Here is an 11,666-nt window from a genome sequence, read left to right on the forward strand (position 1 = left end):
CCCCCCCAAAGTTTGTGGTTTTTTACTTCGCGGTTCTCGGTTATTCGCGGATGACACCTTGGATGTATCTAAGAAAGTCTGTGGGTAGTTTTAAAGTTGCCGTCATTTTCGCGGCTGGGACAGGGAGCCATTCGTTCTAGAGACAGTAATTTCCTTTACCTGTATTGTAAATATTTGTGTGTGTAGACACACACACAAATACTATACTACAGGTAAAAGAAATAATTGTCTTAAGGGTAAACACCTGAAGGTAATACGTATACATTTCTTTGTACACAAGAAAAAAAAATTACCCACCGGTGCTTGACAACTGCCACTGTTGGGGAGGGGGGTGTACAGACTGTAAAAATCTTCTTGGGCTTAAGCCCAGTTTACAGTGTGATGTAATCTTAATTGTCTGCTTGATAATAATGATGATCATCTTTATTGCCACTCTGAGTGACAGACTTATTATTTTAAGAAAATCACTTAGCTGCCTGGCGGGCTGCATCTCGCTGGCACTCGTTCGTCCAATGTTGCCGTCCAAGATACTGTCACTTTGAACACTGCATCTTGCTATGAATGGTGGATTATATGCACAGTCACAGTCCTTTGGAACACAGAAGAAAAATATTAAAACTATCCTTGTGGCGGCAACAATGCCTTCTGGACAGTTCGGCCGGTTCACTTTATTCTCTATTCCAGTTCTCATCAACGAAATTATCTCTGTGCTATAACTATGTACACTGTGTCTCCTTATGAATGGTGATCGTAATCAGTAACAGTCTGGTGGAAAACACACACACAAAAGACAAACTTTCTTTGTAGCACCAAATACCATGTCTTGGCTACTCTCAGGCACTGGTGCCTGATTGCTCGTCCCAATTTTGATTTGTTTCACTTCAATTTATTTTCAATCCACCGCGGTCACTGCTGTCATTATGGACTGTCTTCGCTAAAGGCACAGTACTGCACTCGCTGATCGACCTTTGGACGGTCAGTCACAACCATGAACGCAACTCATAAATTTTTCTGGATAAACTTTGTCATGTGGCAATGATTTTATGGTTGTATACCTCCCGGCCTATTCCTCTGGTGAGTACGTAGTGTGTTATTAAATATACAATGGGGAATGACGTTAAAAATCCTGCATCGATTTACACATTCACATCACTAAGACAATCTCGATGTTCAACAACGAAGGCCCAAGTGCCAACACTCTTTGTCACAGAGACGCAACACGACACGACCCGACCCGCACATTTTTCAAAGTTAGTTTTCTACACTTGGGATAAAAAATAGTTGTTCAGATTTCGTACAAAAGAGCTACTTTTCATGCTGATTAAGGACCTGGGTTCACAATAAAAAAAAATTAATTAATGACCTTTGAAATATTTAGATATTTAAAATTTCAATTACGCTGTGCCCGTAAGTTTTAAATCACCTTTACATACATTTTTTTTAAATATAGACTATCAAGGTGTCTACTGGTCTGGAAAACCTGGAAAGGCCTGGGAATTTTACGAATAAACCTGGAATTTTATGCATATTTAGTTCAACTTTACAATATTGTGTTTTTGACATCAATCTGACCATAAATTAATGAAGTACTTTATAATAGGTAAATAATTAAACTTTTGGGAACAAATTCCAGTAATAGACCACTCCAATAACTGAATTATTTGTGTGCTTACAGTATCATATTTCATGTTAGTGATCAAATAACCAAATATTACAGGTTATACCAAATGATTTTGTAATGAGTATTGTCAGAGATGAATTGTTCTTATAGTTAAGTGACTTTATTTAAGTGGATTATTCCACATATTAATCATGAATCATAGGTGGATGAGGAGTGTGATTTTTGGGGTTTTGCCAGATTTCCGACTTTTTTGGAATCTCTAATTCAACCCACTTGAATCGCACAAATCCAAAGGAGAAAAATATGGAGGGGGGTGTCAAGGTTTTTGCCGATGTTCATCACTAGGCTTAGGGTGGGTCGTGAAAGGATCTTCAATTTCTTGATTAATATAATTTATATCTTTAAATTTCCCAATAGTATATACTGTACATATTATTGAAAACCTCTAATTTTGTTAGTCATAATAAATACTTAATTAATGTACCTGGAATTTTTCAAATTTACACCTGGGAAATCTGGAAAATCCATGGAATTATGATTTGTCTGGCCAGTAGACACCCTGTAATATGGTAAATAAACTAACTTTTCATGGTATATTAACATTTGAAGAGACAAAATTATGACTTGGTTATTTTACCATTGTTTCTTAACATTACTGAAGAAAGAATCCCCATTTGTAGGTGACATGTTGCATCATCTTCCTGAGGCAGTGGACCAGAAGGTATGACACTGTAGACACTGGGAAGAATACTTTACTACCATCACCAAGTGGCATCATCAACATACCCAGGCAACTGAAGTTAACCTGAGATGGACACAAACTTCACCTGCTGCTGTATGGTAAGTCCATTGTTATTAATAGCTAAACTCTTAATAGAACATATCTGTACTCAAGGCCATAACCAGGGTGTAAGACAGTACAGTAGGTCCTGTTCAGAGCTAAGAAGGTGGATGGATATTGACAAGGTTTTGCATAGAGGTAGGTAGATATGGTTTAGGTATATGGAGCGGAGGGTGGAAACCAGACTACTGAAAGCACGTTGTAGCCTATTGTAAGTTGGTGAGCTTCATCTGCTGAAGGCACTGCACAGCTTTTCATTAATAATTGGTACATATTTTACGTTTCCATTGTTTACTGGCAGTAAATGGTAAATATTTTTCATGTCTGAAGCTCAAAGTTAATCCACGCCCATCCCATCATGCACGGATTCAACCTAACAAAACTATTACCCATGTAAAGGTCGACCCCCAATTTTTTGCCTAAAAATTTGGTCTTAAACACTCGAACTACACACGAGTATATACGGTACTATACATTTATCTCAAGGAAGTATTATGTAACATTTAGTATCATCTGGATTACTACAATAGCATGGTGGTAATAAGAACATCTCATAATGTTACCACGGTTATCACATTAATATTTATTCATTTATTTATTTTTGTTTATATATATATATATAAATTACAGTGGAATTGAAAAACATAAATATAATGGGGGAGCAGTACAACATGGGTTGTACAGTAATAAGGTTGAACAAAAGGACAGAGCTGTCAGGATTATCTCTAGTTGGCAAATATGTTTATTGCAATGGTAATTACTTATTTATTTACATGATAATTTCCAATAAAACGGTTTTGATGGTACAATGAAAGCAGGTACTGTAAATATAATAGGTGTTACAAGAAATATTAATACTTCGATAATAGATATTTTTTAAGAGATGATTTAAAGGAAGGGAGCTTAGTCTTTGCTCGGATGGGTGGGGGTAAGTTGTTCCACACCTTCACACCATGATATTTTATGGAGGTCTGGGACTGAGAGGAGTGCATGGGGGTGGTCTTAGTACAGTAGCTCTGGGTGCCTTAAGTTGTATCTCTGATTATTCTGGAACTGGAAATAATTATTGTCAAGCAAGTGAATTGATAGATTTGTAAACAAAGAGGGCACAGCAGTAGGTGTTAATATCTTCAAATTTTAAAATTTTCCATGTAGTAAATTTTTCGTTTGTGATGGGTTTTTTTCAAGTAGGTCATCGTCCGTACAACTCTCTTTTGTGAAGTAACCAGAGATTGTGTTTTTGAAGAGCTAGAGGCCCCCCATAGTGTGTGACAGTGTATCAGGTGTTGGTAAACATGATCATGATAGATTTCTTTCATTGCTGTGAGAGTGAGCGACTGTCGAGTGTGATACTTGATACAGCACTGTTTATTGATTTTACTGTGAATGGCTTGTATGTGGTTTCTCCAGCTAAGTTTCTCATCAACAATAACTCCCAGGAATCTAGTATTTTGTTCACGTTTGAGGACTATATTACCAAGGTACAGGGGGTCCAGGTCTGGGGGTAAGTTTTCCTTCTGTGTAAGATCGTGTAGTGGGTTTTCTCAAAGTTTAAGGTCAGTTTATTACGTATTACCCAGGTCTCGACTTTAGTTTATTCAGTGTTCATAGTTCTCATCAAGGAATGGAGGTCTGAGTTGCTGGCATAGAGATTACTATCGTCTGCAAATAAGTTGTATTTTATGAGTGAGCTGGCGTGGACTATGTCGTTTATGTACAACAAAAACAGTACTGGACCGAGAATGGAACTTTGGGGGACTCCATACAAGATTGGTGGTTATTATAGCAGACATACTGCATCCTGTTGGACAGATGTTAATTAAGTTCACTCAGATCAGACTGGACCACTTAAGTCGTACTTTACCATTCATAAAATAGATCTTCAATTACTTATTACATCATTAAACACTCATGATATGACGAAATTGTCAATACATATGATTACATAACACCCTCGACAAAATCCAAAATTAAGATAGTATCAAACACATCTTGTTAGTTCGGAATGAACATCATGACACTTTAACTAGCATTCAAAGATAGCACACCTGGTTGGTGGACTCAACTCCGATAACAACAGTACCACTGGTAACACCAACATTCATGGGTTCAATACTTAACCTGGGATAACTATATTTGTGCTCGTTAATCCCCAATCGTAGATACAATAATAATACTTTGGCCTATATAACTGTAAGGAGTGCCCCATGGTGTAACAACAAACGAAGAACGCTGTTAAGGTCGGTTGCAGTCCGACACACAGCGAGGGAGTTTGGGCCTAGTAACCAGGGTGCGGACCCACACAGTTTAATCCTGCCGAATTAACGACATAGTCCAATACAGCCAGCTGGTATGCAGCTACCGATCCCTGGTAGCTGCTGGGTATTCAGCTAACACACACACTGTGCATGCGATAATGATGAAGAAGCGTCAGAGAAGTTAATAATAATAACTCAATCACAAACAATCTTTTGTCGAGCAACGACAGACAACATTTACGTTATATTAATTCTTTCACTGGGTAAATGAAGATTTCACTGTTACAACATGATCGTTGATATTCACAAAATTTACTGAGTTAAACTGACTCAATATGGTGGGCGGAGAATCGTACACATACCCGAGATAATGACGGAGAAGCGTCAGAGAAGTGACGCTCTCAGAAGCTGCAGCTGGCGCCTCCTCCCGGGTGGGGGGTAGAGCTGGTGGAGGGTGCACTGCTGCCCCCCCTGGCCCTGTGTCGGCACACTTGCTTTCACTACCCTCCCCCTGAATATAACCCGCGTACAGTATACCTGTCCCCGTTCTTCCTTGACTCCTCCCTCTTCTGCTTCAAGTCCTGCAGTTGCTTCTTATGCTGTTCCCTCTGCATTATCGTGGGATCTGGGTGAATGAATACATCCCGAAATGCCTTGCTCCTTGCTAAGTTTTTTGCCTGCCAAATAACCTGCCATTTCTCTTCCCCACTCGCTACTGTGATCCTGAGGGGGCGAGGCTTATCCCCCTGCTTTTGTCCCAGCCTCCTCACATCCTGAGGGTTGATGTTATCTTCAGAACCTCTGTACAAATATTTTGAAACTATCTTATCGTGTTACCTTACTCACAGTTCCCTCCGCCTGGCTCTCTGGGACTTCAAAAACTATTACATTGTTCCTGCGCTGGAAACGTTCCTATTGTTCCTCCTCTTCCCTAACAGTATGTCCGTTAATTTTAATTTCTTTGACACACTTCTTCAGAGTCCCTAGCTGCTGTAGAACCTGTTCTGATCCTGCATTACTCTCCGCCCCCTCCCGTGGCCCTGCTAATAAGTCAGCATAACTCCTCTTAACAGCCACCTCCATTCTATTGGCTACTTCCTCAGTCTCAGCAAGGATCTCTTTCCCAACTTGCTCTAGTTTGGCAACCAGCAGGGCTCCAGCTTCATCTATTTTCGTCCCTAGAGAACTCGTTCCCTTATGGTTTGCAGTTGCCTCATTCACCTTGACTGTGCAGTCAGGGCAATACCAGCAACAGCCTTCATGCTTTACAGCAGCTTGCATCGTCCTAAATGTTGCATTAGTCAGGCCTGTATCATCCATATCTGTTATCCCCGCATTAATCTCATATCATACTCATGGTTGTTGTTGTTGGGGGGTGGGGGGGGGGTGCAGACTGTGTATAGATCTACATTTATTTAAGAATAAAGAAAAAAAACAGTACTTAGCTGCCCTCTGCTGGTTTTATCCTCCCCTGTTGCCTTTAGGGTTGTCTTCTCTTATTTTTTTTCAGTTCACTTCTGCAATTTGTCAGTATTTACGTGCTATCTCTATGTACACTGCATTGTGCTATGACTAATGGATTTTATACACCCTTTCAGTCCTTAAGAAACCCAGAAAAATAAAATAAATCTTTCTTTGGGGCAGTAATAGACTGCCTTTTAGGATGGCCAAACTTGTTGTTTTTATTTTTATTTTTTTATTTTTACTATTATGTCCTAATACTACATTACTTTCTTTTCCCGTTCTCGTCTATATCTCTTGGTGCTATCACTGTGTACACTGTATCTCCCTGTGAATGGTGTATTGTAGGCACAGTTTCAGTCCGTGAGAAAACACACAAACAAAATTTTTGACCAAATATACTTTTCTCTCAGAATTGGAATTTAAGAGGTTTAACTAATTAGGTACATCCAGAATAACACACACACACCCAAATCTCACCTTGGAAACCCATAGCTGGCGAGTAATTAACATTGTGAACCTTGGTATTTTTTTCATTACCAGTTGGGACCAGGAGACTTTATGGAGAGATGAGTGATCCAGAGACCATTAGCCTGGTCCAGGGGTCAGCAGTCTGTTGGTCTTAGGACCAGTATTAATCTGGTTTAGGGACCCCCTTTATTTTTCTAAGTTAGTGTAATGTCTGAAATGATTAGCTTAATTATAGGTCAAGGATAAGTTGTCCTAATTTATTTAGTATGGATCAGGAAGCTAATTCTAGGACTGTAGTTAGCCTGATTAAAACAGCACAGCTTGTTACCTCAAAATACCATGTGCATTGGGTATGTGTGGCCTCCCTCACAGGTTCACTGTCAAATCTCTCATCTGGAAGTTTTTGACCAGAGAACTGGAAGAGAATTCTCTCTGGAAGAAAGAACTTCAGATGACCCTTACCTCTTAGCTCAGAGATCAGGTTATTTTGCTAGGAGGTGCCTTTTGCTTGGACCAGCATTAGTTGTGCAGAGAGGTGCTGGTAGCCTATGGGATGGTCGTGCACCAACTAGTGTTTAATAAAGTCATCATACAAGTTTATATTTGTTCATCATGTACTACAAATACACAATGTAAGTCCACTAAACCAAGGATAATTTAGGAAGGACATCCAAAGATTATTTCCATTAAAGTATGGGATAAATAAATCGTTAGTCATTAAAATTACCATCCAAGTTCACATTGGCTCTTGTGTTGTGAAGGTGTAAATATTAACTAACTCCTTGTAATTCTGCACTAATACACTTGTCACATACATACATACACACCATTGTTAAGTATTTTATCTAAGTGCCATACATATGGTGTATCTTGATATTTCTGTAATAAGTTGTACTTGACACAGGAGGAGACGTCTGGTCATGCAGCAACACAGCACAGCACCTTATATCACGGCTCCTGTACAGAAGAAAACTTATCTACTGATTCTTGGCAGATTATGTTACCATTTGAGGTGAACTGAAGCCTTGATGTAATAGTGATTGAAGACTACAGTACAGGAGGAGAGAGTGTTATCTGGCATTGGTATTAAAATAGTTAGCAACTGTGTGTTAGTAACTTACAGGGTTCAGTTTAACACAGATAGGCTCATCATATATTTTAATAAAGTACAGGTATCCCCCAAGATACTTACAGTATGTCCAATAAATGAACAATCATTATTACAAAAATATCAGTTTGACTTAACAAATTCCCCTCAGTCACACGGTCAGTATAGCCCAGTGGTGCATTGGCACTATTGCAGAATGTATTTATTATTTTACAAGAATTATATTGGTGAAAAACCCACCAGTTGACTGATTTTTCCCTCCCAGAACATAATACAAGAGTTCTACCATTCAATATGTTTTTTAACTTAGAACCCTTAGTGCTATACAGTATGTTAGAGGATACCTACTTTTTTTTTTCTTCACCTTTCTAGTTTTTTGTTTCACTTCAGTTAATTAAATTATTATTATTAAAGTAGTTTTGAAGAAGATTACAGGGGGCCCCCAATTTACGAACAGGTTCCGTTCCTTATGACATTCTTTTTCGGATTTGTACTTAAGTCGGAACACGCGCCATGAGCATACCATACTTACAGAACAATGTTTAAAATCACACTATATCACAGCCTAAGTCCTTATATACATCTAAAATCAATTAATTTAAGACAAAAGAGAAATAGATTGACAATACAGTAAATGAAAGTAAAAAATATCATTTGATGATATATTGTAAATTTCATGTTTAACACCGTTCATATCGGCGGGGACTCCCTGTACTTTCTACAAGTTTTAATTTTTACATAGTAACAGTGCAGGACTTTGTCTTGAGTAATATTTTCATATACTTTCTCCCCCACTGGCTAAAATGGACCTGAATTGAGCTGGACCTGCAGTGAACTAGACCTGAAGTGAACTGGACCGTAATTACTATCTGGTATTTTACTTAATATTTTCTGGTACTTTTAATATTAGAAAGGTTCTACAGATATCCCTCAGTTTTTAAAAGTTTTGTTCCTGAGAAACCTTTAGTAAATCACATCAATACTTCCATAGACTCCCATTATAAAAGCCAAGATACTTTTCTGCTATGAAAATACTTCCCCCAAATGATGTACTGTACGCAATGATTATAAGCCACTATAGGAGGAGCTCTACTGATGAATGAGTTATGTTCTGGAGGTTTGTTTGTGAGTCCAACTTTACTCATGTAGATGTACAGTACAGTGGCCTGTAAGTTGACCTTTGAAGCTCCAATTTGTTTTCTTAAAACTAAGAGTCGTCTTATACAAGGGTATACAATGTCGATCTCTAAGTACACTCCACCACTAGCACCAGATTTTCACTTTGCTGTACCGGCAGGTCTCGGTCACATAATTTCCAGCACTCGTAAATAAGTTTTACCTAACTGTAGCATTTTTCCAGAAGAGTAAATGTTACTGAACTCCGCTTAAGTTTAGTGTTTACACTAGTCACATTATGGGTGTCCCTACACACACCGACACCTTTCAAAATATCTTTCGGTGTTAACTGCGATTTTTTACAAACAAATGTTACTGGGGCAATAACTTGGAATATTTGTTGTTAAATTTAAAAAAAAAATGCAGTTATTGTATATTGATATAATGCTCCAGGATTTTATAAATGTTTACATGAATGTGGTGTAAAGTTGTTAACAAGACAGGCACCTGGGAGCAACTGGCTGGCCTGCAGCAGCTCGGTCAGTGAATGTCACTAGATTTATCGGCAAAGTTGCTAAATACAAAAAAAAATCTGGAGAAATACCATTACATATAAGACGTTATCTAACACGAGAATTGTTAACAATGGCTTTGATAAATGCAAAAAAAACTGTCACAGGTGGCATTAAAGGTAGACGGCATAAACAACGCTAAACTGGCAACTAGGTCAACATATGAATGACCACTATCTCTGTTGTACAGTAGTCAGTATACTGCACATTATGTTCACATAGACTCAAGTGCTAAGTACCATAGAATGTTGATGCACAACTGGCACATAATTAATGGTCACTTTCCTATCTGTATACAACTGTTAGTACAGTGTATTTCCATATAGATATTCAGTGAAAAAATAATTGATGGGTCTTATCCCACAAAGGGTAGGTTAAGACAATATGAAACTCATCTTAATTGTGAAGTTAAACAGATTATAAGGATCATCAGTTCATTTTCCTTCAGAATTATCAGTGAAAATTATTTTTGGATCACCTCTCTGGCTTATTTAACCTTAAGATTAACCACCCTAACCTTACCTAACTTACTTAGTGTTAAGGTGCTTAATCAGGTGATATTAATTGGGAGCTATCTTCATGTGATCTTTGGTTTCTCTATCAAGCTCCTCAGATCAGCCATCACACCAGACCAGGACCAGGACCTGTACGAGAGAAGGAATACTGTGGTCTACCTTGCAGTGTGTTATTGAGTTAGTTACTTTACAGTAGAAGTAAGTGGCCACACCAGTACTTAACAGATTATTTAACTATGTTGAGTTTTGGTGTTGCTGTGTTATTTGAACCATTCTATAGATTTGTAAACTGACTAATGACTTTAGACCGTGTTTAAGATTAGGTTTCTAACAGTTAAAACTGTGGTTAAGTTGTGTGGAAGTGAGACAATGACTAATTACCTTCATGAGATTTAGAGTATAGTTTAATTTTTATACAAGAAGTTGGAGGTCAATACTGTAGGCGTAATATTTTTTAGGGATTAAAATTCTTCCTTTTCCGCGGATCATTTACAGTGAAAGGTACAGTACAGAGTGAGAGAAGGCTGGTTGTATATTAAGGTTGAGAGAGGAAAGGCTGTACTGTACTAAGTTAATGGATAGGGAAGACTGCCGGACGTATGACTGACGAGTATTACAGTAAAGGAGGGAAAGTTGTTGAGTGTATGACTTAAGATAATACAGTACTGAAGTTGTATGAGCAAGAGAAAAGGCTGGTGATGTATAATTGAGGGAAACTTGACTAGAATGTAAGATTTACTGTACTGAAGCAGATAAAGAGTGAGGGAGGACTGTAGAATAGACTGAAGTTTTATACAAGTGAAGGAAGGATTTGTATTACTTAATCTGCACTGGATTTCTTTCTTTCTTTCGTTTCTTCCACATCCTAGGTTAGGTTTTATTTCATCAGAGCCAACCATAAAGAGAGTCGTCTATTAACTGCAGCTGACCCCACCATAGTTTCATCTATCAACTGCAGCTGACCCCAACATGAAGGACATTTCATCTATCAACTGGAATCAACTGCATCTGAACCCCTTTCCCCTACCCCTTTAGAGCGGGGGTCAGAAGTCTCTTCTGGGAAGTACCTTACTCTCGGAGCATTATAACTCTGGGTTTATGGCTCGGACATTTCTGTATCTGGGATAAGGAGCTTCCTGGAGGAGGCGACTGGCCCTAGGAGCAGCAATTGCTGTATCTAGGTGTCAGCGTTAGGCTGCTTAGGTTCCCTTTTTTTTAAGGATCTTCAGGCGAGCCTCTTCAAGGATACACTGAATCCTAGGACAAGGAGAGCCGGTCCTGAAGCAGATTGGTACCATTTTTTTTATCCTTTTGAGCTGGGGTCAGGGGGCTTCTTCCTAGAGGTGATTGGCTTTTGGACCAGCATGCTTGTTTGTCCAGTGGTTCCAGGAGTCAGGATCCTCTTGGGGGAGAACCTTGGCCCTCGGACCTGGCGGGAGCCAGGTTCAGGGACTCCCCTTTTTTTCTCATCTTAGGCTCTGTCTAAGGTGTCCTCTCAGTTCATAGTGGCTGGGGCACTGAAAACAGTTTACCTCACCTTATGAATCTGTGAAGGGCACCTAAGACTTCTTTCACAGGAGCTGTTTTATCTCCTGTCTTAGAAATCCATTGATTTCTAAGATCAGAGATAAAAACACACTAGTGTGAAAGAAGTCTTAGGTGTTCTTCACTGATTCATAAGGTGAGATGAACTGTTTTCAGTG

General features: G+C 38.8%; 1 long non-coding RNA gene across 1 annotated transcript; it reads left to right on the plus strand.

The window, feature by feature from the left end:
* The first annotated feature begins 132 nt into the window (after positions 1 to 132).
* On the plus strand, positions 133 to 9,485 carry LOC121856632. Its single transcript, XR_006087011.1, has 2 exons — positions 133 to 2,461; positions 7,557 to 9,485. It is a non-coding gene; the product is annotated as an uncharacterized LOC121856632 (long non-coding RNA).
* Positions 9,486 to 11,666: the final 2,181 nt, after the last annotated feature.

This window comes from Homarus americanus, unplaced genomic scaffold, assembly GCF_018991925.1.
Source record: "Homarus americanus isolate GMGI-L3 unplaced genomic scaffold, GMGI_Hamer_2.0 scaffold43730, whole genome shotgun sequence".
Classification (NCBI taxonomy): domain Eukaryota; kingdom Metazoa; phylum Arthropoda; class Malacostraca; order Decapoda; family Nephropidae; genus Homarus; species Homarus americanus.